Source organism: Lissotriton vulgaris, chromosome 10, assembly GCF_964263255.1.
Source record: "Lissotriton vulgaris chromosome 10, aLisVul1.2, whole genome shotgun sequence".
Classification (NCBI taxonomy): Eukaryota; Metazoa; Chordata; class Amphibia; order Caudata; family Salamandridae; genus Lissotriton; species Lissotriton vulgaris.
In genome coordinates, this window is record NC_141698.1 from 1,107,401,331 (window position 1) to 1,107,429,113 (window position 27,783).

The 27,783-nt window shown below is 45.8% G+C and overlaps 1 protein-coding gene across 1 annotated transcript in view; it reads left to right on the top strand.

Moving 5' to 3' along the window:
- The window catches only part of LOC147689399 (vomeronasal type-2 receptor 26-like), a 204,468-nt gene that overhangs the window by 85,915 nt on the left and 90,770 nt on the right, over positions 1-27,783 (top strand). The window lies entirely within an intron of this gene.

Sequence of the window (27,783 nt, forward strand, 5' to 3'; positions counted from 1 at the left end):
GATTGATTTTATTTTGACATATTTACCCTTACTTCTAAGCCCCTAATGTTGTGCACAAATTGTACACAAGGCCTTCAAGTTAAATGTCACTGTTGGACTGCAGCACTGTGTTTCCCATCCACTAAACTTAAGGTTTAAAAAGAAAATGTGTGAATACCTGTAGAAAAGTGCAATAGAAAATATTATGGCTGGGGAGCCTTACCAAATAATGTTATATTTATATCCAAAAGATGGTCCTTGAATTCACAGTAATACTTATTTTTCTCGGTCCTATGAAGTGAGTGGCTAGAAGAAATAAGGCTTAACTAGAGGAACATGTAATTAACACACTTTCCAAGAAATCCAGCATCAATCTATATACAGTAAGCTTAATGTTATCTTAATGTAGCGACCAAAAATAACAGAATTGCATGTTTATAATAAGAGTTATGGATTTTTAAAGGAACAAAAAATCAGTGCTGAAAAAGAAATTGACAAAATAGCATTGAAGTCAATTGCAAAATCCACTAGTGACAATAGGTCACTTGCAGGTCGAGACTGCAGCGGCTCCTCCAGCAGAGTGAAACAGAGTGACCACACTGCTGTTTGAGCAGCGCAAAAAAAAAAAAGAAAAAACTCAATGTTATTATCAGATATTTTTCAGTGTGAACTCGGAGCAAGGTTAGGGTGGTGCGGGGCTGGGCTATATGAGCCAGTGGGAGGAGAAAATATGTACAACATTACTGCACATGTCAGTTTAGCCTGCCAGCCAGGTGAAGAACTGTCCTAGGCTTCCATGCACTGCCTGAGCAGCCAAACAGGGCGCTCAGACTAATCTCGAAACTGCTGTATTGCTGGTGACAGCAGAGTTGTGATTGGCTTAGGGGATTGTGTGAGCCTGTGTGCTTCTGTTCCATGAAGCCAAGAAGACAAGACGAGAAGAGTTTGGAGTGTAACTGCACTGTAAAAACCTGTCTAAAGTACATTGCATATCCCGGCAGTGTGTACGGGAAAGTGCAGGCCTTCTAGAGGAATAACAGCTTGGATCAGATTAGATCTGGGCTGCTCATCCCTCCTACATGAGACCAGAAGTCCCGACATTATGTGGCTTAAAATAAAAGGTCAGAAGGGTGGTGATGTATTGTAGCTCTTTAAAGTCTATATAAGAGGGAAAGCAAATGGCAATTAATCATAGAAAGACAGCTAGAAAATCAAATAAACAAGTGCCCCTCATTTGATAAAATCATTGCGGCCGGTGACTTTAACTGCACATTCGAGCCACTAAGCAGTGAAGATCTCCTAGGGATAATTGAAGAGGATAGCAAATGGTCAGTGCCCCCCCCTAGTCTTACCACCGGTTAAAAGATGGTCTGAGATTGTAATACAAGTTAATACTATAATACTAGAATATGGCATAAGAGACACAAATGGCAGAACCCTATCCAACATCAGGGGGAAAAATACTTACAATAAACTTGCTTGCCCTTCCAGCATTGATTATATCTTGGTCGACTTACGCCTCTGGCCCAATGTCATGAACATGGAATTGGGCCTAACTATTGACAGTAACCACAACCATCTAATATTAAACTGAAAAAATCAATGGGCCCATCCCAGCAAAAATTCTAATACCATTGGGAATTACCTCGTATCCACAAAGGAGTTAATTCTATCTAATTGTGGTAGGCGTCTAAGATGGCCCAAGGTCGCAGGAGAGGACCAAAAACAAAAGAACATCTCCTCAATATTAGTGTCAAAAACAGCCGAACTCAAGGCAGCTTGAGATAATGTCCGGGGGGTGGGGGGAATATCCACATAATACGCCACGAGACAATTGCTCCGATTGGTGCACACTTCCTTGAAAGACGACGCAGTGGCCCCACTAGGAGCCGAACAAAAAGCTCCAATTCATGGTACACTGAGTCTTGCAGGGAGAAAAGGAGCAAGTACTAATATCTGCGGAAAAGGTGAAAAAACACACAATAGTAAAAATAGCGAGGATGGACTACAACATATCAGTAAAGCAAGCAAAACGTGATTGGGAAGAGGTACATTAGGAGGACATGAAAGTTTACTGTTTCAAGAGGGATTACGCCTCCTTTTGGGCTCTAATCAAGATGAGAAATAGGAGGGACAACATCCCAATCACGAACCATATTGGTGATGAGGCCTGGTGGGATGACTTTTCCCGACTGGACACGGAAGAACTAGAGGCCCTACCTCCCTCTCAGTTGAAGAGAATTCAGGTTCCACTTACAATTGAAGATACCAATCTCTTCCAAATGAAAGAGATTGCGAATGCAATTAAGTGTACTATTCCTGCAAAGGCAGCAGCCCCAGATGGTATACTGGGTGACTTGCTGTAATTAGAACTACAGAAGTGGGCCCAATATATCCTGCTTTTAATCAACAATATAATGAAAGGAGCAGAAGTCGCTATATCTAGGAAAGGAGCAGAGGTCATAACTATATATAAAAAGGGAGACGGCGAGGACACTAACAAATACAGGGCTATCACCCTAATAGATACCATGCAGAAAGTGGTTGGCAAAGCCCTTGTAAATAGGATTCAAAATTGGATGGAGGAGGAAGATGATCTTTCCACCTATCAAACAGGTTTTAGTAAAGGTACCAGTACAGGACTGTTTACATTACTTTGTTATATTGGAAAGTAGTCATAATTGTCATGGGAAGTCTTTACTTGCGTTCATTGAGCTTAAAACCAATTATGATTTAGTGCTGCAAGAGAAGCTATGGTGAGTGCTCCAGGAAATTGGCTTACCCTCATACCTTTTAAATATTTTAATACGCCTCCATGATGAAACCTATGCCCGAGTTAGATGGGGGCTCATGGGAAAAGTAAAGACAAGATACAGTTCAACAGGCGGTTTGCCAGGGCTGTGTGATGGCTCCTACCCTCTTTTCACTTTATGTAAATGGAGTGGTTAGTTTTTTTAGCCAATTTCAAAAATAAAATTGATCTAATTTTTGAAGGGGAAAAAAACCATACCCTACTGTTGGCCGACGACACTATTTTAATATCGAAAACCCCAATGGGCCTCCGGGAACTCCACACCCACTTTCAATTTTTCCTGTACACAAAGGGGCCTAATGATAAACATCACAAAGACTACGTTTATGGCTTTCAATGTGGGCAAACATTTTAATAACACTCTCACTAACAATGGTTTACCCCTTAGAGAGAGTCCATTCCTTTGATTAACTGGGTATTAGGTTATCAAATAAAATGCAATGGGGGACTCACATGAACAAAATGTTACTGAACCATAAGAGGGTGGTGGATTCCATTGGTAGGGACCAAAGGTTAACGTCAAGTAGACTGGTAGCTCCTTCACTAGTAGTCTATAAAGGTAAAGCTGTGAGGTCAAGAATTTATGGCGCTGAACTTTGGGGCTTCGAAAAAACTAATGAGATTGGACGATCAAAGAGTAAATTCTTTAGAGATCTGGTATCCGTCACTACCAATACACCACTCAAGCCCATACTCTCTGACATGGGCAGACACACTTTTAGCGAGGTGGATATACTTTGCCCTATTCTATACTTGATAAGACTAAGACGCACCCCAGAACTCCATAGCTATGCGACGGTCCTTTCTGAGCTAATTACCCTTGATAACAACAAAGGTGTTAAGTGGCTTAAAGATCTAAAGGAATTACTGACCAAGCTGGGCTTAGCCAAAGCTTGGGCCAAGCAGGTCACTCCGACTAAGAGAGAGTTAAAAAAGAATTACTGGAACTGGGTAAATCACCAGGTCTTACATAAACCAATGCTTGTCTGACTATTTGAAGAGTTCATCCAGCATAAATCAGTTTGATCCCTGGAACGTTATCTAGATTTTATCAGGAAACACAGAGACAGGGCACTATATATGCAGTTTACATTAGGGTCAGTAAGGCTAAATACCAAACTGGCAAAATGGGACCCAACAACATCCAACCTATATAACTGCCCCTGCTGTGATGCACAACAAGAAACTGTAGACCATGTAGTCTTTGCTTGCCCAGCCTACAAGCAAGCAAGGGCCAAATGGATCAAGCCTATATGTATTATATTTGGGCACTAGAAACCTCCTTGATGCTCTACGAATCATGAGAAGTGACTCAAGTAGGTCCTCGCTAGTATGTGGTGTTACAAAGTACCTGTGGATTATCCGTATAAGGGCACAATTAAGGAGTAATGTGCAAATAAATACCATCTAATCTGTGGATCGGAGAGATAATTTACACATAGGAATTATTTGCAAAGTACTGAAGATTAACTGTTTTGTATGGGACATGTGTTTTAGCTAATCTGTAATTTTAAACCTAATGAGCAAATGCCAATTAAGATATTAAGCGTAAATTTAGAGTGGACGGTATAGCCAGGTTTTAAAAACTTGTTTTTACTATATGAAATATTCATTTTATATACTTTTATGTGACTGTGAAATGCTTTTATGATAATTGCTATCGAATAAAGCTTATGCAAAATGAATGGGGAGCATGGAAGAGTTCCTGACTAAGTGGCTCATCCGGCTGGCTACTTCCATAGTTGTTGTCCTATTATTTTAACCTCTATGAAGCACGCATTGGAACGAAAAGCTGAGGACGCGGAGGGTAGGGCGCGCCGCAGCAACATTAGAGTCCTGGGTGTGCCGGAGCGATTGGAGGCGGGGAATGCCGAGCGCTTCCTGGAGGACTGGATTCAGACTCAACTGTGCCCGCATGGGCTATCAAATGTATTTGGCATCGAACGAGCGCATAGGGCCATGGTACCCCCCCACCCGGGGGAGCCTCCGAGGGCATTGATTGCGAAGATCCTGAACTATATAAGTCCGGGATTGCATTCTGAAGGCGGCGAGGTAGACGGAGTCTCTCACCATTGAGAACAGCCACATATGCATCTATCCTGATTACACCCAACAGGTGCAAGAGCAGCGAAAGGCCTACCTGGGAGTCAAGCAGAAGCTCCAGGAGATGAAGCTACAATATATGCTGTTATATCCGGCCATGGTCAAGGTGATATCTCAGGGCCGGGCACATTTCTTCGAATAGCCCGCTGAGGTGTGGGAGTGGCAGGAGATACAGGTGTGACGACATGCCCACGGGAGAGTGAGGGGGGCCCCGTGAGACCTGGGGGAACCATCCCCAGAGACGACGATGCGGAAGGCGGAGCCGTTGGGACCTTCCTTGGCAAGGGATGGTCCAGAGTCCTCGGGCGCATCCGCCCCTGGGGACGTGTTGGTTCCAGATACCCTGCAGGACATTGTGCCAGGTACAGACTCTACGGCTCCGGTGATCCCAGAGACTGGAATGTCTGAACTGCTGCAGGGGACGGCTCTGTCGTAAGGTACTGTTGGAGTGAAGAGTGTTGTGCTCTGCTTTGGGGGCTTTAGTGCTGGGCCGTGAGTTTGTATGAGGTACCTGGGAGCCGTGCTGTTCGAGCTTGAATGACGGAGAGGAGCGTAGGACCTGTATCCCGTTGGAACGACCTTATGTGGCGGTGTCTGTCTTTATTTTGGCTGGGGAGGGCCCTGCTTTGGGACTGATGCCGGCGGCCAAGCCCAGGTTCATTTCTGTACGTCTGGGTCCCATCGGGAGCTAAAAGGGGGGTGGGTGGTGTTTGGTTGGGTGTGTGTGTGTGTGTGTATTGGATGGGACGAATAGGGTGGCTGTGTACATCATGGCACCAGCAGGGGGAGGGCAGGATAGCGTGTTTTGTTGTTGCTGTCATCTTGCTCGTGGGTGGGGGTGGGGGTAGATGTTATGGGGGGTTGTGGGGTTGGGGGGGCTTGGGGGGTTGGTGGGGTTGGGAGGGGAAGTTGTTGCTGGCATCGAGAGTACTGTGTTTCTGTTATTTGAATGGCTGATCAGATGGGCTAGGTCCCCCGGCCTGGATGCTGGTTGGGCCCGTGGGTGGCGGAACACGCCGTTTGTAATATATGTCCAGGTTGGGCGTGATCTCCTGTCATGGGTTTAAATTCTTAACTTGGAACGTGCGTGGATTGGGCACTTGCACTAAAAGATACAGGGTCCTTTCATTCCTCCGACGCCATGGCGTCTCCATTGCGTGCCTCCAGGAGACCCACTTGAACGAAGAGGGTGCCCAGAAGCTGTCCTAAGAATGGCGGGCCAGATGCTTCATTGATCCTATTCTACCTATGCCAGGGGGGTCCTAATCTAGGTGGCACCTGGGGTTCCCTGTGCCGTGATTGTGTAACAATAATAAATGCATGGGGCTAGTGGCAGACTGTATGAAAGGAAGGGCTATTTGTATTTAAAGAATGTAAATCGAAAGAAGATTTCTGGTATCTACAGTCCAAAGACAATAGAAATTGAGGAAGGACTGACAACCTTATTCTATGACATAGAAATCTTTGGCTGGGGAACTTTCAGCAGAGTAGGTGGCTCACTGTGTGTGTGCAGGGGCTTTGAGTGAGTTTTGACCAGGGTTCAAACCCCAGGTGGGGAAAATGTTTTTTTATTTATTTTTTTTTATTTCTAAATTCCACAAATGAAAGCTGTGCCTTTGTAAATGACCCCCTAGCAGTATCTGGGAGAACTATGGCCTCCTTACTCATAGTGCATGTCAGGCATTGATAATGGCATCCTGTGTGGCACGTGGATAGGGGGGACAGGTTTGCTATGAAACAATCACTTATTTAGTGGAATGAGAATTTAGGGATGATTGTGTAAGAATTGGAAATGCATGGGGCTAGTGGCAGACTGTATGAAAGGAAGGGCTATTTGTATTTAAAGAATGTAAATCGAGAGAAGATTTCTGGTATCTACAGTCCAAAGACAATAGAAATAGAGGAAGGACTGACATCCTTATTCTATGACATAGATACCTTTGGCTGGGGAACTTTCAGCAGAGTATGTGGCTCACTCTGTATGTGCAGGGGCTTTGAGTTAATTTTGACCAGGGTTCAAACCCCAGGTGGGGAAAATCTTTTTTTTTTTTTTTTATTTTATTTCTAAATTCCACAAATGAAAGCTGTGCCTTTGTAAATTACCCCCTAGCAGTATCTAGGAGAACTATGGCCTCCTTACTCATAGTGCATGTCAGGCATTGATAATGGCATGCTGGGTGGCACGTGGATAGGGGGGACAGGTTTGCTATGAAAGAAATCACTTATTTAGTGGAATGAGAATTTGGGGATGATTGTGTAAGAATTGGAAATGCATGGGGCTAGTGGCAGACTGTATGAAAGGAAGGGCTATTTGTATTTAAAGAATGTAAATCGAGAGAAGATTTCTGGTATCTACAGTCCAAAGACAATAGAAATAGAGGAAGGACTGACATCCTTATTCTATGACATAGATACCTTTGGCTGGGGAACTTTCAGCAGAGTATGTGGCTCACTGTGTTTGTGCAGGGGCTTTGAGTGAATTTTGACCAGGGTTCAAACCCCAGGTGGGGAAAAGCTTTCTTTTTTTTTTTTTTTTTTTAAATTTTATTTTTAAATTCCACAAATGAAAGCTGTGCCTTTGTAAATGACGCCCTAGCAGTATCTAGGAGAACTATGGCCTCCTTACTCATAGTGCATGTCAGGCATTGATAATGGCATGCTGGGTGGCACGTGGATAGGGGGGACAGGTTTGCTATGAAAGAAATCACTTATTTAGTGGAATGAGAATTTGGGGATGATTGTGTAAGAATTGGAAATGCATGGGGCTAGTGGCAGACTGTATGAAAGGAAGGGCTATTTGTATTTAAAGAATGTAAATCGAGAGAAGATTTCTGGTATCTAAAGTCCAAAGGAAATAGCAATAGAGGAAGGACTAACAACCTTACTCTATGACATAGATACCTTTGGCTGGGATACTTTCAGCAGACTACGTGGCTCACTGTGTATGTGCAGGGGCTGTGATTGAGTTTTGACCAGGGTTCAAACCCCAGGTGGAGAAAAGCTTTCTTTTTTTTTTTTTTTTTTAAATTTTATTTCTACATTCCACAAATGAAAGCTGTGCCTTTGTAAATGACCCCCTAGCAGTATCTAGGAGAACTATGGCCTCCTTACTCATAGTGCATGTCAGGCATTGATAATGGCATGCTGGGTGGCACGTGGATAGGGGGACAGGTTTGCTATGAAAGAAATCACTTATTTAGTGGAATGAGAATTTGGGGATGATTGTGTAAGAATTGGAAATGCATGGGGCTAGTGGCAGACTGTATGAAAGGAAGGGCTATTTGTATTTAAAGAATGTAAATCGAGAGAAGATTTCTGGTATCTAAAGTCCAAAGACAATAGAAATAGAGGAAGGACTAACAACCTTACTCTATGACATAAAGACCTTTGGCTGGGAAACTTTCAGCAGACTATGTGGCTCACTGTGTATGTGCAGGGGCTTTCAGTGAGTTTTGACCAGGGTTCAAACCCCAGGTGGGGAAAAGCTTTCTTTTTATTTTTTTTTTAAATTTTATTTCTACATTCCACAAATGAAAGCTGTGCCTTTGTAAATGACCCCCTAGCAGTATCTAGGAGAACTATGGCCTCCTTACTCATAGTGCATGTCAGGCATTGATAATGGCATGCTGGGTGGCACGTGGATAGGGGGGACAGGTTTGCTATGAAAGAAATCACTTATTTAGTGGAATGAGAATTTGGGGATGATTGTGTAAGAATTGGAAATGCATGGGGCTAGTGGCAGACTGTATGAAAGGAAGGGCTATTTGTATTTAAAGAATGTAAATCGAGAGAAGATTTCTGGTATCTAAAGTCCAAAGACAATAGAAATAGAGGAAGGACTGACATCCTTATTCTATGACATAGATACCTTTGGCTGGGAAACTTTCAGCAGACTACGTGGCTCACTGTGTATGTGCAGGGGCTTTGAGTTTTGACCAGGGTTCAAACCCCAGGTGGGGAAAAGCTTTCTTTTTTTTTTTTTTTTTTTTATTTCATTTCTACATTCCACAAATGAAAGCTGTGCCTTTGTAAATGACCCCCTAGCAGTATCTAGGAGAAGTATGGCCTCCTTACTCATAGTGCATGTCAGGCATTGATAATGGCATGCTGGGTGGCACGTGGATAGGGGGGACAGGTTTGCTATGAAAGAAATCACTTATTTAGTGGAATGAGAATTTGGGGATGATTGTGTAAGAATTGGAAATGCATGGGGCTAGTGGCAGACTGTATGAAAGGAAGGGCTATTTGTATTTAAAGAATGTAAATCGAGAGAAGATTTCTGGTATCTATAGTCCAAAGACAATAGAAATAGAGGAAGGACTGACAACCTTATTTTATGACATATATAGCTTTGGCTGGGGAGCTTTCAGCAGAGTAGGTGGCTCACAGTGTATGTGCAGGGGCTTTGAGTGAGTTTTGACCAGGGTTCAAGCCCCACCTCGGGAAATTATTTTTTAATCTTATTTTTATTTTTTTAAACAATTTATTTATTTTAGCAGAGTGAAAGCAGAGTGAAACATAGTCCTTTGGAAATGCTCAAATGATAATAATGAAAGACCAAGTAGAAAATCTATGGCATATGTCACATCAGATGTGGCATATGCCACATGACTGAGTGACACGTGTCACATGCCAGACTTGGGCTCCAACCCTTACTGTAGGTTAGAGGCCCTGCACCGAATGCTATTTAGAAACGGGACAGAGGCGGTCTGAAGCTAAGTCAGCGCTAGGGGCAGAATGGCCGGGCCGCAATGGCTGTGGGTGTACTGCCTCCAGCGATGGCCGACTTTATAGGGCAAAGGGCATCACGCAGTATTTATTAACAGCAGATCCGGGGCAGGCCGCGGTGGGTTTTACAGCGCTGAAGGGATGCGTACACAGAAAAGCACTGCGGATAAGAGTATCAATGGACATATCCCCCCTGGTTGACAACCCGTATGTTTCATTGGAGAGTATTAAGGACATGGTAGATACAAATATGATTTCATACGAGGAAAAGAGTATTAAGGACATGGGAGATACAAATATATTTTCATACAGGGAAAACAGTGCCTCATGGAAGCTGGGGCGTGGAAGAAAGACTTAAAATGACTTCGGGGGCACTATGGCCGGGCCACAATGGCCTGCGGTGAATGCAAACACTGCTTCGGGCGCTCATACGCATGCGCCCAGTTCACTACAATTGGGCGGAAACAACAGATGCTAGCAGGGCCATTTGCAAACGTCAGTGCCGGATGCCGGTTAACTCAGTTTGAGAGAACTGGTGCCAATAACGGCACGGTCGCGGGTTCGACACCCGTTCTAGAAAATATGTAAATTTTAGAAACAATTAGTTATTAACTACTCAAGGTTGCAGCGGGATGAAATTGCTTAGCGGGTCGGCATGTTGTGCAAGTATGACAACTGTTACATGCAAAGTGGCATAATCTGTGAGCTATAAAGTAGTCATTATTTTGTTCGCCTAACATGCGTCAGTTTGCGTTAGCGGTGCGCTTCAGCCACGCTTCAGCCACAGCGCCACGAACAACGATAAGGTCAATTACCTTGGCAGCATTGGAGTTCATGCCCCGCGCGCGCATTAACCCAAGGTGCTAGTAGCATTAGCGGCCTGGCATCCCTGCCCTTGTACCATGACCCATGGTCCCAATTGCACACATGCTCACAGGGATGCTGCCATCATGAAGTATTTGTTATCATGCGCACGGACCTTTTACGGTACGATAAAATGGGGGGTATGCATGCAGAATAGGTAGTACGTAGTTCATGTCCCCGCTCACAGCGCGAGTGAGCGCATGTGTTAATCAGTGTTCCTTATTCAGGCAGGGATGGACTAGCGACCAAGCGGACCACGGGAACAAGGGTGACTCACACAGTTAAGAAGGTAAGTGTGAGAGGGGAAGTCCTGGGGTGCATTGACGCTCCAAGAAAGGGCGGAAAAAAGGGATGACACTAGGGGGATCGGCGGACATGGTCACGGTCCTCTCGGACAGCCTCAACGCCCCTGGGCCAGGGAAGAGCAATTTTATATGTGCCTTTCATCATAGTAGAGGCAGAGAGCAGCATGGGATGGGCAACTGAGCTGGTCATTGCCCGCAACACTGACTCTGGGTACCTCGATTTTCGAATTCAGTAATCAGACAATTAAAGATACAACCAATGTGCTCACCGCCTACGCACTACACTGGCGGCGATGAGCTCCTCCCTCACCAATACTTTAGTATCTACTAGCCTCGGCCAATTCCATGAGCAGGAGCAGCACAGAGCCAGCGATGTCTCAACGCCTGGTGCATGCTCCCGGGATGACGGCTGCCTTTTAATATTTAGAAAGACTAAGGTTCAACAAAAGCAGCAGGTCTCAGGTCTCTCAGTGACAGCTGCAGGACGGTCAAGATGCTGACTCGGTGTATCAACTAAACAAGAATGGGGCAGAGCTCACATATTCAATAACTCAGCCATCTATACATTGACCTCAGTGCCTTAAGCACCCATTCCAGGGACCTACTGTAACCTCATGTCACTCATGCGTTAACTGTACTTATTTTGAACCATTAATGCTTGTAATAACTGCCACACACACATAATATTGTCATGAATTCTGGTAGTCTCTTGTGGTAGACGTTTACGGTACAGGAGAACAAAAAATGTGCTCTAAACCACGTCAAGGGCTGGTTTGTACACAGGTTACGTTTATGTCAAACTTCTACCAAACAAAATCATTGGCGGAAATGGAATCTGGCTGAAACCGTGGCTACAGAGAGGAGGGCGTTGTACCGAGTGAAGGGAGCACCTTACACCCGTTAAATATAGACAGGTACAACCTCTCCGCTTAGTGTATGCTCCGTGTCACACAGCTGCAGAGGGAAACGGTCTAGAACAAGGTCCCTCTTCAGTCTGCAAACTCTAGCTCGCGCTCCGAAGTGAGTTTGCTTTCAAAGAAATCCCTGTAGAAATCTAAAGAATGAAGTGGAAAATAGCCAGCCCAGATGAAAGGACGGTGTCTGATCAGTGACTCCCATGAAGTTACGTTCAGTTGATCTGTTATTAAGTTAGAAATCAAATACGAAAGTATTGGATAAACATCCTTGTAATCCAGTGCCAGTTACCAGCCTCGCCGCTCTTTTCAAGTCTCTCCCTCCCACAGAGATGCGGCTGCTTGCGCATTCCCAGTGTGTCTTCCCCTCTGCAGATGTCTGATCCTCGTGCCGGGGGGTCAGAATCTGTCCGGCTCTCACGGGCCTCTGTTGAGCGTTCCAGTCGATGGCCCACATCCTCAATCACTCTTTGAGGTCGTTCTCGCGTCTCCCAGAAGGGTGTTAACTGCGGCCAGCCAGAGGTATCCGACATCCAACCCACTCAGAAGGTCTTTGGCCTTTTCCATGTACTGATGGAAATGCGCACAGTATGCGCCATGCTGAGAGGCAATCAAGGTAATCGGTGCAGCCAAACTGCTGCTAATGTGATCTGCTTCTCCAGCTCTGACAGTGCAGAGATCATGCTCTTTAAAGTATGAAAATCCTTCCCCCTGAAGGTGAAGGCTGCTGAGGCTGCAGGCATACCTCGACATGAAACTGATATTAAAGCTCCGTTTTAAGAATGTATGAATCACTGCGTCACAAGTAATCAGACCCAAGATGTACTCTAACATACTCCTGCTGATGTGCAGAGAGTTACCGTTAAGAGTTGCTGGAACTTAGGATTTAGCTGAAAATATACTGCAAGGGACATTATGGGCAATTTCAACGTTGATGTATGGGAAAAAGAAAAGATAAGAAAAGGATTCTTTTGGTTTATCGTGTCCAAAGTTCAGGGAATTTGGTATTGTTTCTGTTACAAAGAACAACGCAGCATTAACAGCCTACCAACCTTCTAGTAGTCATGAGAGATTTATTAATACACACTTTTACGGTTCATTGATTTGAAAATATAATACAGACCTAGATGACATCTATATGAAATTGGGGGGTAAACCTCTGTTAAAGCAAAAGCAACACAAAGCAACAACGGACACATTTTCAAATGAAATGCAATTGCCCAGAGAGGACCTATCACTTATCTTACTAACCGTATAAACGGATTTATTAACAGATTTCTATCCATAATCGTAGAGGCAGGAAAATGTACCATTTCATATCTTGGCTAAATTGATCATTGCAAAACGTGACAGTAGCAGAATAGTCACAACACACTAGAGCAAACAAAACTAGTAAAAGGCAATGCGATGCACCATTGAAACCAGCAATTACAGAACAAGGCACCTCTGGTATCAGCACAATGACTCCACCAAACACACTTCCATGAATACATTACAAAGCATATTCCCCAGTCCACATCGAGCCACACCAGCATCCCCAGACAGCTCCCGTTCAATAAGAATACAACTACTTTGTCAATACAGATGCTGTATATTATGTTGTGTTGAATTACATTCAAAGCTCAAAGTTATGTATGGGTTACTTAGCCATGCTTCTCAAGATCCATCTCGGAGGACTTGGTTATAATGCACAATAGATTGCCTGCGTGCAAAAAGTGGAACCATCAACAATTTACATTAGCTCTTTCTGAATGCTCAGGTAATCATTAAATTTTTTTTTTTTTTAAAAGCTCCAGGAATGTCTCCTCCTTGCCTGAGTCTCCCGGGTGATTGTTCTATTGCCTATTACTGAACACCATTATTGTCCTTTTGCTTGACGGCAGATTTGCACACTTAGGGGGCTCATCATGAGGAGACCTTCGGGAAAGGTTCGGAATAGACAAGTGCTTTATAAGCAACCCTGGAAATATAGTGGTCAATGATCCCGGTCCACTGCGTATTGTCTATACTGTAAACCTAGGGTGTCCACAGCCGCTGTCCAGTTTAGATGAACTAATTCGGGTGGACAGGGTTCCGTCAGCGCAATTGACGCACAGTTTGCATTGATCTTGTATGGGCCTCATGGTTCTCCTAAGGAAGTAGGCGGATGAGCCTCTTTATGCAGAATGACCAGCAACCAAGGGAAACAAGGTGATGACTTTGATATCTATTTTATAATAGGGTTTTAATCACAGATGGATATCCTTAGCGGATGTGAGATAAAATAGCAGGAGGGCCTCATGCAATTGTAGAGTTGTAATTCCTGATATGGGGCGTTATCAATTCAGAAGGCTGTCTTGTTCATCTCTTAAGGGTTTTGGGTCAGGAAGCAAAGTAAGAGGCTAGTTATAATGTGGCATAGTTGGGGTGTGCCCCCCAAATCCTATGCTTTTATTTTCAGCTCTATTCATATTTGAAGTTGAGTTTCTTTGGGATTCCTAATGCACATAGCTATCCGTGGGCGTCCCAGCGCGGTGACTCGTCAGACTAGATTCAGGGCGGGGCGAGTCAGGGGAACAGTTTCATAACCAGTTGTTTACCCATTCAGGTATACATTTCTAGTCGCTACTAAGTATGGCCAGACCTTCCTTTATCATATGCCAATTATCTTGGGATCGTACGACCTCTGGAGGTCGGAGACGACTCCTGGACCCATAGGGTAGGGAGCTAGATTTTGAGAAACGTGGAAAGTAGACCGCAGGCGAGTAAATGCAGGCAGGAGGAAACCCTCGGAGATACGGGGGTTGGGATTCATTAGGCTCGGCCATACGAAATCCGTAGGTTGCTGGGAATCGGTCGGGACCCAATGGTCAAAGTAGGCATGGCGTTATCCTTGCTGGACCTAGGGAAAGCTCTAGAGGCAGCGGGTTGAAAGTAGCTGAGATCCAAGGAGCTAAGGGTGAGGGCTCTGGGTGCAGCGGAGGCCACACCCAGGGCTGTGGAGGAAATACATGGCAATCCCAAACAGGAAAGGTGCAGGAACAGGACCTGAAGCCTCCAGTGCCAAGCGCACAGTGCATAAGTCATACATGCTTCAAGGGGTCCTTATTGGGAACTTGGAGTACGACGGCGCCCCGTTAGTCCTTAGGGCGGTTGTAAACCTGAGCAACCGGGGGCTTGCCATATAGCACTCCGCCCGGCTGGAGAAGGTGTGAGTCACTCTCCCTTGCTCAGTGGGCGGAGTTATGCTGGTCGATAGGTTCACCGGTGGGAGGAGTAAGTCCTCCCAGGTACAACACCGGGCTATGGCCGCTGGTGTTTCTTTGGCTAAAACTTCAGGCGCCCTGCAACGAGGGGTTGCGGGGCGGACGGGATTGCCTGTAAGATAACCCACCTTTTATTTGTATAACAAATAAACCTGCAGCTCCTTTTCCCAAAACTTCACTGTGTCTGTAGTCATTGTGTGAAAGCTGTGGGATGCTGTGGGTGGCGGCGTAATGATAAAAGTACTATACAGGATGCCCTTGGTCCCTTGATCAAAGTACTATGAACATAGCAGGGGCAGTAAGAGCCACAGGAGCAGAGTGGTGCCGAGACAGGAAATGCCAAAGCGCCAAAAACGCTGTAAACTAAAACAGAGGTTAGGGGGCTGAGCGCAGCTGACTGCAGAGGGTCAGCCGGGTCTCCCGTGGAAGCGGCCCAGCCAGGCTGGCCGCGGCTTGGGGCAACGGCGAGTGCTCTCACCCGGCTCCCATTCCCCTCCTCCATGCTGAGCAGCCCAACCACGCCGGGTTAGCTGCTCTGGGGAAAAAAAATAAAACACGTCAGACACCAATTACCAGCCCCAGTAGAGTTACGGAGGAGGCGGCTGGAGCAGCAGGCGAGGGAGGGGGGAGTGGAAATGCAGGGGGGGTGTAGGGGGCTCTGGCCTATCACCCTAACAAGGAGCCGAAGCCTAACCCCATGAGCTAAGGCCCCAGCCTCAGCTTCACCCTGATACCAGCACACCAACTCCACAGCACTGCAGCAGCACAGCCCCCTACCTCCAGCCTCTAAGCCTAACAACCTCAACAAGCCTAACAGCCAGGATCACGGCCCACATCCATAGCCCCCCGGGCAGCCTCCTGGTCAGCCTGGATACCCAGATAGCTTACCCAGAAATCAGAGCAGGATCAGTTTGGCAGGAGTCTGGGGCGGAGTATAGGGCACCAGCAGGATATACGCACACCAGCAGGACAACAGCAGCAATCCCACAGCCAAAGCAGTCCCACAGAGCCAACCTTCCAGAGATGGGTAGGACTTCACCTCAATAAAAAAAAGACCCCACTCAAACACAATCCCGGCTCTGCAAATCCACAAAAGGCCTGCTGAGCTCTAAGCACTGAGGCCTGAGCCTCTGAGGTAACATCCTCCAGCACCACAAGCCCACATTGGTTGGCCGCAGATGAGGTCAGGGAGAACCAGGGTGGCTGCTCCACCTATGCCAGGGGGGGAGAAAAGGAAGAAAACAGAACTCACGCCCCAGTGCTCAGCACAGCGCAAAATTACCACTTATAGCAACTGATCCGGAGCTAAATGACACAGTATCACCAAGTGGCTGAACTCATTCATTTCAACCTAAAATGTGTACAAAATTCAGCATTCAATAGGATGCTGGACCTGTTCTTTGCTCAAGCAACGCCAACCTCAAAGGACTGCAGTTCCCCCTGTTACCCCAACAGCCGCAGCTGCCTTCTCCAACCACACTGCCACGAGAGGAGACTCGCCAGTGCGATAAGGACCGGAAGAGACCACCAGCACCTAGTAAGGTAATGGCAAACCAGACTACTCCAAATCTTTGCCTCACCGTCCAAGAGGCTGGAAGCTCCAGGGAATTCCCCTAGCCCGACTTGCACCAAACAGCTGGGGACCCCAGGTGACATCCCTACTATTACATAAAAAATTCTGTTCCCAACCCAGCTCCCAGGACGCCCAGGAGTCCCTATGCAGGCCGAACAGCACCAACAACAAGTATGGCACCAAGCAAGGCCTCTGGTTGCAGCTCATGTACCACAACAGGGTACCGATGGAGAGAGCGGGCCCCTTTCCCTGAGTTGTTGCCAGGTAGAGGTGGGTCTACTTATCCATCGCTTTGGATAAGTTCCAGTAGTACCAAGCAAATATACATTGGAATACTGGTTTTGTAATAACAAACTTATTTGTCTTTTATATTTTCCTATATTTTCATCACGCTTGCGGCAGCATTGTTTTTATGGTCCTGATGAAAGCCTGATACTGTATGATCATTTAGGCTGAAATATGTCGACCGACCTTGCCAACTTTGCAGTCTAATTCACACTGCTTTTTAACCCTACCAATTTGGACAAGCCATTAAAAAGTTTTTTGTACCAAGTTAGGTAGTTTTAGACATCACTCCTATCTGTTCTATACCATCTAGCGCAGCACCCTCACGACACCACGCACTCACATATGGGATTTTAGCATCCTTGTACATCTCAGGATACATAATAAAAACATCCCAGGGCTCCTGCCTCACAGTAAGGGAGTTGTAGCCTTCAGTGGAACTAGGATTTTCCACTGGGAGGAGAAGCCCATATGATGAAGCATGCCACCTATGGTGGGTGAAGGCATTCGTCCTGAAAGGGCTCGCTCCCCAAAGGAGCTTTTTTGAGAGACACACCTTCTAAGATAGACCCGAGAAGTATAGTGTTGTGACCAAGCCTGGAGCTCCAACAAATTCAGCTTCGGACCCAGCATCAGCATTTGTCTTACCATCGGACATAGACTGGGGCCTGTGTGCCCGGCGCGTGCCCCAAAAGCACCTAGCCCACAGGATCACTTACAAGAAGTCCCCTTACAAGAGAAACTAAACCGTAGAAGAAACTCGCAGACCCTAGTGCCGGAGCTCAGTGCAGAGGCCAGCTGGGCTTTGATAAAATATGAGATCACTGCCACAGGAGACACGAAAAGTGGATCGCAGGCAGATCAAGCATCAGACACCACATTCAGTCTAACTCCGATCAGAGCGAACAGAATGAATAGTATCCCAGCATCCTCAATGCGGCTGGCAAACACAAACGTATCAACGCTAGCATCACTACCAGCACAATCATGGCCATCATTCCTCCCAGGTGGGCGCTTCGAAGGGTCTCCGACCCAATCCAGCAAGAGGAGGGGAAGGCAATCCTCTCCTACTTGAATACACAAGAATGGAGGACATGTTCACCACCTACTCGCCAGATCTGCAACCGAGAGTGCATCAGCCCAAGGAGCTTCAACAGATTCCGCGAAGCATCAGCCAACCTCTAAGAGATATGACTAAAAATGAGCCCAAGAGGGCGTGACCCCCAAAGAACAAGCTAAAGAACCGTCTTGCAGCACCTGGGCCTCTCTTTTTAACACTATACAACTGGCCGTCGAAGCACTCCAGTATCAGTCTGAAAAGATGGACATTTGGCTTTCACTACTTGTTGGACTTGGCCCTCTCTGCAGGGTCATCCCTGAACTTTTTGCCTTCCTCCAATATTCTCTCTGACCTGTTTTTGTTGGTTTAATGACTCTGGGCACTTTACCACTGCTGACCAGTGCTAAAGTGCATATGCTCTCCCTAATGTAAATTGTTATATGTGATTGGATTCCATGATTGGCTTATTTGGTTTACTGTCAGTCCCCAGTAAAGTGCACCAGGTGTGCCAGGGCTTGTAAATGCAAATGCTGCTGGTGGGCTTGCAGCACTGGTTGTGCCACCCACAGAAGCGGCCTAGTAAAATGTGTCTAAGGTCTGCCATTGCAGGACGTGCGTGCAGTCCGGTACTGTCATGCTGGCTGGGCAAGTGCACCCACTTGCCAGCTCCTAAACCTTCCCTTTACTTCATGTGAGTCACCCCTAAGGTAGGCCCAAGGGCAGGGTGCATTGTAGGCATAAGGTAGGACAAGCCCTGAAGTGTGTGGCATGTCCTAATAGTGAATTACAGCCATTTTTGTTTTTCACTATTGTAAGGCTACCTGTTCTCATAGGCCAGAATGGGCTGCTAGAATTATTACACTCTATAATCCCAACAGACTCAGAGGGCATGGTAGAAAGTGGAGAAAGTGGAGAAGTGTGGCACAATGGTTAGAGCAGCAGACCCTGATGCAGAAGTCTGGCCCGGGACCAGGGTTCAATTCCCGCCTCGGCGGGTCTTGGGCTCAATTTCCTCAGACCTGTTAAATCTCGCCTCGGTGCCTATTCTAATCATGGGTCTCACTCTGCAACTCTGGGCAATATCTTGCTTAATCTCCACAATGGCCCCAACAACGCGAGGATGCCTGGCTTCACCTTGGGGGTGCCCAGGAGTGGGCACTTCACAGGGAAAGGCCAGGAAGGGTGCCTCAGCGGTATTCGTACAAGCGCCGAGAAGCCTCCGGGTAGTTGTGCGCTATACAAGTACCTCTACATTTACATTTACAAAGTCAAGTTTAGTATGCCTGAACTCAGAATAATAAAATACTTCTTTTATTAAAGTTTATTTTAATATCCTGTGTTTGCAAATGCTACTTTTAGAAAGTTAGCCTTTGCTTGCCTGACTATTTCAGCCCACCTCTGCTAAGATGTGTATCTGCTGTCTGGTTTCTGTGAGTGACAGGGCTGGGGGATTCCAGGAGATAGGCTGGGCTGCGAGGTGGTGAATAGAGAGATTACACCAGGATGGGTGGGAAGAGTGCCCCTTGACTCTGAATAGGGCTGTGCTCTGCCACCACAATGCTGGCTCCACCTTCTGCGGAACGTCTGATGTCTCTGCCCTGCTCACCGAAAGAAGAAGCCAGAGTCACCACAACAAAGTGCTCCAAAACTGGGTTGAACCAGGCTCAGGCCCCCTGGCCTGCAAGAACAAAGGATTTTCAGTATAAATGTAGGAGCCCTGCTCCTAGGAAACTATATCCTGTTTACGCCAAGAAGAAACTCTGCCCGAAGAGAAGGACCTGGGAAAGCTGCATGGAGGACTACTGTCTCTAGCCTGAGAGACTGGGTTGTGGTGGGTGCCTTGCTGCAAGAAGGAGAGAAGACAAAGACTGAGAAAGACTTTATTTCAACTTGTGCATTTTTTTGAACAATCTCCAAGGGCTTGCGTGTGAGCCTGCCCCCTGAACTGCGCCCCAGGAACATTGGGCGCTACCCCCCTGAAGGAGAAACTGCTGCTGGTGTTGTCTGTCCCTGCAGTGCTGCCCACGGAAAGTTGAGTGTGCTGTTCCCCGTCATCGCGAACTCTGAAGAGCCTGTGCAACTCCCTGTCCTGCCGAGCAACGCGACTTCTGCTTGGTCACATCACCATCTGCAAAGTAAAGTTCAACCCCGCCTGACTCGAGCGCCGTGACTGTGCCCCTCCGAGCCGTAGCTCGCAATGCAAAAACGGACCCGTCCGGTCCGAGCACTGCGACCCTGTGGCCCCCGAGCCGTAGCTCGCTTCGTAAAGACTGATGCCTGCCTGTGTTTGCTTCCCCCATGTGGCGTCCTGCTGATCGCGCCCCGCTGCTATGACTGAGCAGCTGCGGCGCGTAGTGCGATTGCTGGCCGTCCCGTGCTTGGGATTGCTCCGCACCCTGCTTCAACGTCCGCCGCTTCCCCCCTTCAGGATCGAAGCGTACGATCGCATCTCAAGCCAGCCCTACAACGCATCGCTGCCCTGACCGCACCGTGACTGCTGAACCTTCAAGCCGTAGCTCGCCCCGCATCAGGAAGGCACCGTGACGTAGGACGTCTGGCCCGGCATCGCCTGCATCGAACTCTTCAAGGCCCAAAGGTACTGTGACCGTGTCGCCCTGTCCGCAGTGCCCGGACTGAAACGTCCGCGAAGCACACATCATCTTGAAAAGCCTTGTTTTGTTAATCGCTGTACGCGTCGCACCGGAGTGCTATGACTCGTACCCCCATGTGTCTATCGGCCGCACCGTACTCAGCGTATCGCAAGGCGCTTGAGATTCGGCACGGTCTTGTTGTTCGCACCGAACCCAGCGCACAGGAGCCCTACAAAGCGCACAGGAGCCCCACGAAGCGCACAACATGTTGTTGGAACATCGCTAAAGAACTGAACATTGCATTTAAATATTGTTGCACCGTTTTAAAAGTTACTGGAACAGTTTGAAAACTTATTAAGCCTGTAATCTAAGCCTGCTTGAAAGTTCAAATATAAAGAGCTATATTTTTACATAAGAACAGCCTTGTGTCTCTCTATGGTGTGTTGATTAGTTTCTGTGTGTATTATTACAAATGCTTAACCATACATACTCTGGGGATTAGCCTTGTCTGCTCGCGCCACGACACCTAGAGGGTGAGCAGGGGTTATTTCTAGGAGTAATCCTTGGCCTTGACTAGAGGAGAGGGTCCCTGCTTGTCACAAGCGCATACCTGTGCCAACCAGAGACCCCCAATTCTAACACTACTAAACACCTTGACTCCAAGGTTGTTGGCTGACTCCCTCTGTGGCTACAGGGACACAAGGAGCTGCAAAAGGCCATTTTCCTGAAGTGCCCAGCTGACTAATAGCAACTGGACCTGGACTGGAACCTGCTCTTGGCCCCTGCTCAAGTGGGTCCTGTGCCTAAGTGGTGTCCCTGTGGTGTTCCAAGAATTGTGGGCGTCAGTGCGACCTCACGGCAAAAGTGTCCACTTTCAATGGAACTTCATCAGATACAACTCCAGGCATGCCCCACTGGAGGAGTTTGAGCTCCATAAAAGAAGGGGATTATTTAGAGTTTGGCAGAGAGGAAACTCCATCACAGTAGCAACGGAGTACCCTTCCAGCCAATCCCTTCTTCTGCTCATCTGATATAGAGGTGGACTAACTGCCAAATTTACACTGACAGAGTACAATTTACTCCATTAAACTCTCTTCAGTTGGCCTGATGCAGATAAGCCATCTGACCATCTACCTTATTTTTAGAGAGGGTAGGTGGATGGCTTTTAGTTTATTCTTCAACAAAGAAAACTAAATGAAGAACATCGACTGAATTGCTCCATGAAGATAATATATCTGACTTCTGGCTCTCTCCCTCAAGGATGTATGTTGTGAATCTCTGTCATCCACTACTGTTCCGATCAATGGTAAAAGTACCACTGGCAAAACAAAGTGCATCATACTACTCTAGGGTACTATTAATCTTTTTCACTGTTGCTGCTTCCTTGTCCCAGTTGCTTCAAACAGCTTTAAGATCTGGCTCAGGTGGGTTTTAGGCCTGCTCACAGTATTAAATGCATCTTAGTGGGCACCTTCCATGACCATTGGATGCACGGGAAAGCCCTAGCAAGATGCTTTTGTTTATCGTTGTGGCTTACTAGTGGCACTGTAATTGAGGGCATTTCGTTGTGGGTTCAGTGTCACTTCATTTTGCTAATTTCGCCACTCAATGACTTTCACTATTTGCATTACAACTTGAACTTGGGTCCGCTCCTTTGTTTTACTCTTCTGCTCCTTCAGTAATGATCCTTAGTTTACTAATCCTGGATTGCACCACCACCTCTTTCCAGAAACAAACTAAAGAGGCCAAAGGGCAGTGGCTATCTACTACCCTTATGCCCTGGGGCCTTCCTCCCCGGTACTGATGTTTCTTTTGTTTCCCCCTCGACTTGCCAAAGTACTTGTGGCTTTGCTTACCACCTTGGTGCTCTGGGTGGTTGAATTATTTAGAGTCCCTTACACTTTACCCAAAAAGGGAGGTTATAGCATGTATTCTCTCTTTCCTTTCTCAACCAATGGGGAGTCTACATGCTCCAGATTATGCTCTATTAAACATAAGAAATGCTTCTTTACATCCTCTGTCCCTCAGGAATTAACAACCAGCAAACACTTAGTAAAGCTGAACGCTTAATTGGCTAGGACAGAATGCTTAGGTAGTTTACGGCTCACATCTGCAGAGATGTAAATGCATTGAGCAAATCTCATTGTGTAATACTAGCTAGGTAACACATTCACTGGGGTTATGAGAGTGTGCAATATGTGTACACACACTTACATCATCTAAAAATGGCTAAGAATAGGACTGAATGAATGATGAGATTTATAAAGCACAGGCCTACTCCGAGGAGTGTCCCAATACTGGAGGTCAGAAAGCTGTGGAAAACAGAAATAGCCACTGAGTGAAGATGTGAATTGGTGAGTATTTAAAGCTTATTAAAAGGCTGATTCATGTGGCATATTGAGCAGCACAAGAGGAAGTTGATTCCAAGTAGCTCCGGCTAGAAAGGAGAAGTAACGGCCTCCAGTTCTTGACCCACTGAATAAAGGGACAGTGAGAAACGTGGAGCGCAGGTCTCTCAAAGGGACATAATGACGGAATTGAGATGCAAGATATTTTAATCCTTGAATATGAAAAGCATGATAGGTGATCTTACGAGTTTTGAAAAGAAAATAATTATCTTCTTTAAAGGAAGCCTGTGTCATTTTTGCAGATGTTGAGAAATATGATCGTTTCAGAAAATACCCAAGATCAAATGTTTTTGCACAAAAATGCATTTTGATCAAACTATCTAATAAACCAAGATAAAGTACATTGACAACGTCCAATGTGGATGTGATTAGTGATTGCAAACCTAATTTGCATGCAGACATCAGCAAAGAAAAACAATAGTTTGCATAGGAATCTCAGAAGGGAAAAGCAAGAAGCGTCTAAGAGTTTAACCTCAATATTAATTTACTAAAGAGGCAGAATTCAAAGGTGGCGGCAGTCTGAGGGCTAGCGATCTAACATCCATTCATCTTTTATATGGTCAGACAGAAGTATCCCCGTTTTAGCCCCATTGCAAAGCAGACGGTTAGCCTTCAGCAGCAGTGAGGCTAGGGAAAGGGGTGGAAATATCAACCTAGGAGAGGCTGAGTGTCATCTGCATAAGAGATGTTCTTTAGGACAAATGATTCAAAAGCTTTGCCAATGGAGCTAAGTACATGTTAAATAGACTGGGGCTTAGTGAAGATGCCAAACCTCAATTTCTTTGCAGAAGAATGGAAAGGGGCCATCCTGACAGATTGCTCCCTCTTTAAAAAGGATTTAAGCCACCTCCAGGCTTGATCAAAGATCCCAATCTCAGAGAGGCGTTCTAATAGGATTTCATAAGAAACTGTATCAAACGCTGCAATCAAATCCTAAAGGATGAAAATAGAACCTCTATTTTGCCTCTTTCTGCTCGTTTTGCCCTTTATTTTGCCTCTTTCTGCTAATATCAGACTTTGATTTTGCCATCTAACTTAAGACCAGGATCACTTATTTGGTGGAAGAGGCAGAGTCTAATGGTTACATTTGCACTAAAACAGTAGGATCCCTTATTTCTATACACTTCCCAAGACCCACAAGGACCGCACCCCACCACCAGGACGCCCAATTGTTTCAAGGATAGGCTCCCTCCTTTAAACAGTTGTCGCGCTTTTGCGACTTCTTCTTAAAACCCCTGGTGCAAAATACCTCCACCTATTTAAAGGATTCAAAAGACCTACTAATCCTATCGAAAGACTTCAGCTTTTACCAGAAGCCAATCTCCTGATAAGCCTAGTTCTGGAAATGATGGTACATCAATGACGTTTTCATGATTTGGGAAGGCCAGTTTTTGGAATGACTTAATGGATGTGACGCAAACTTAAAATTTACAGATTCTATGGGTACTAGACATATTACCTTCTTGGATGTCACATTTTTGGCTGAAAATGGTAAAATACAACAAAGACTTACTACACACCCACACCATAAATCACGTTATTGATGTATAACAGTTTTCACCCAAGGGCTCTGGGAGAGAATTTACTGTATGTCCAGTTTTTTAGACTCAGAAGATATTGCTGCAGAGTGGAAGACTACCATGATGTCCAGGCGAAGGCACTCAGAAAAAGTAAGGGACAGAGATTGTCCAGAAAAAAGCATCAGGTCCACCCTGAACAGAGCACACCAAAGAAACAGAGATTTTTGGAAGGTTCCCTTAGGAGGGACACGGCGATGCCTTTAACATGTGTCACAACTTACAGAACTATATCAAAATAAGTGACCAAAATAATCAATACACATTGGCGCATTTTACAATCAGGTAACCTCAAATGGGAAAAACATTTGTTGTCATTTAACAGGGCTAGAAGCTTAAAAGCCCATCTTGTCTCAATCCAATGAAAAAATAAACCCTGAACAACAAATAAATACAGTGATGAACAACTGGGGCCTGCCCAATGTGACTTGGCACTATGCTTGTGGTAACTGCAGTGTCTGTCATCTTACCAGCACTACCAAGACCCTGAACCTCAAACCAAATAAGAATTGAGTTTTTAAAAAACACATACTAACTGCAACTCTGTCATTGTAACATACATGATTACGTGTCCCTGCCAGTTGCACTACACAGGCATGACCAGCAGGAAAATCAAGATCAGGGTCTGCGAATAACGCAGCAGTGTAAACGCAATACTACAAAAATGACGGACCATTTCCTTAAGAAAGGCCGTACAACTAATACCTTACGGTGGATCTTAATTGATCAGCTTGAGGCTAACCAAAATGACCTACAGAATACACTTTTTGAAAAGGTGCAGAGATGGATTTATCAACCCACAAACATGGATTAAACAATAACATGCCATGGAATGCCATCACCTTTGTTAAGCTATTGTCTGTTTCTTTGCACAGACAATCCTCTACTGGCATGAAAGGAATGATTTGATATGAACCGGCACAACCGACATTGCATGCCAGATTTGCTTCCTTTCCAAGCACCCAATGGGCTAATATAGGGGGCACCGTCAACCCTGAGAGGCGCCCGAATGTCGTAACATCACCAAGCGAGTTTACGTGGAGTCACACCAGCTCTTAGCCTCTTGCGGCCTGGACCGCAACATCTCAGCACCCCGCACAGTGCCACAGCAGGCAACGAAGCAGGCGGAAGACCTTGATGAAGTAAGTGGGTATGGGTGAGGACTGCCGATTATGGGTAATCTTATTTGAATACGGCCATGGCTGACTGTTTTGTCGGGGCCCTAGGCCCTCATTGTAGTAATCACTGCGACACGGACACACAGAAAGTTAGCTGGTTAATGTGCCTCGAGCACGTGCGCTCGGCTCTCTTTATTGACTGTGTCACGTGATGTTGTGACATCAGTGGTGGGTGGGTGTTAAGTGTTTCATTACACTTTCAGCAACTAGACTGTGTCTGCTAGGACACAACAGCTGACGTTTGATGCATAATGCTTTGTCACTAATGGTTTGTTGGTAACCATTAAATGTATCCTGACAGAGTGTGACGATAGGCACCGCATCTCGTCGGGATCCATCTTGCTTGAATTATCACAACAATAGTAGGTGGAATGCATTTTTTTATAAAGGGGCAAACAGTCAAATCAAACCAAATAAGCCTCTTTGTGCACTGTGTTTATTGTTACCACGATTCATGTTCTTTGCCTAACTGTGATACTTTGTAGTTTGAATGTGTGATTCAATCGTGTAAAAGTATGTTTGGAGTCGCCAAGAATGCCACCTGACATGCATGAGCACCTACCTCATTGATCATGAACATGCCTGATGAATAGGAGCGAATTGCACTACAGTATGACCGGCACACCGACATTTTTTCACACACAGTTCTGTGGTTGTGAAGGTAAAGGCTGCATGCGGCTTAAAACTCAGCACGAGACTTACAGCATGTTGCATGAGGTTTAGGGTGCATTGAAAACGCACGCTGCACCAAACTCTGCATCCATCCAAACAATTGATTTTTTTTTAAACTATGATGTATGACTCTTTTGATTTTCTTTCAGATATACTACTTCGGGTGCAAATCTTAAGTTACGAATCCACACCACTTATGCACACCTTAGGATGTGTGCTTTCCCTTTACTTGCCTAGGGTTTCCTCTGGCCCTGACAGCTATGGTCCTGAAGAATGCCTTCTTACATACATTTGATTGGCTGAAACATGTAGACCATTAACGGATGTGTGAAATATTATTTTCTCTTTCACATCCACCTTTGTTTTTAATCCTACCCCAGGAACTCACTATTACATTCATCCTGATATGGAAGAGTATCCTAGAGGCAGTTTTTAGAATCATGCTCACTAATCTTACTGGTTCACTAAGAAAAATCCCATTTCACTGTAATCAGACGTCGCAGCCCACCTAGGAGACATTCGGCCCCCTACATAGTAACCCAATGATGAAGCATGCCACCACTAGGTTGGTGGATGAGGGTTCTTTATAAAATCCTAATGTATTTTTCCTGAGAGGCCCTTTTCTAAATCGTTTTTCCTGAGAGGCTACTAAATGTACAAGGGATGCTAGTTAATGATAGGGTATTCAGATTGTTCCTATTGTTTACTACAGGTATCTAGGGGAGAAGGACAAGCAGTTTTATCCCCACTCTCTTTTCTGTTTGGTGTAAGAGAGCAAAAATGTGCCATATCTACTACAATTTGCTGCATTTCTGCTCACTCCCTGCGCTCGCACCAATCCAGGCCCTCTTGCAACATGCTGCAAGGAGGCCTGTCTTAAGAGAAGGGTTGTTTAAGTGCCAGAATGAACACCTTGCTGCACAAAACCAATCCTTTGGGTTATTTTTATCTTCATACGTGTGCTGCAGATTACAGAAAAAGGAAATAACGAAGATAAATAAAGATATTGCTCCTCGTTATGTCTCACTTGGAAAAACATACCATTTTGACTCATTCCAAGGTTCACAATTTTTTTAGCAAATGTGGGATTGCACCATTATCCATAGGTGGATGCAGAGGATCGCCCATGCTCTACCCATTAAATGCTCTCTCAATGCAGGATACAGCAAGGCAGCGAGTTGGGCTGCTGTGCATTGCTCAGGATTTACTAAGCCATTTAAAGCCAAGCAAGGTGGCTTTGTGTGGCTTAGTAAATCCCCTTCTAGGGCTCGTGTTGCCTTGCGTCACCTAGCATGGCACAAGAGGAACACAAGCCCTGTGTAAATCGCCCCCTTTATGACCATGTCCTGCCACACCTATCCTGGCACTGTACACTGAATGACTCCAGTTATTGCCATCATGGCATGAACTACTCCTGCGACACCTATCACTTCAATCGCGCCCACCTGCTCAGTGAAAGTATCCTTGCCCCTTCGACAGGTACCGTGTG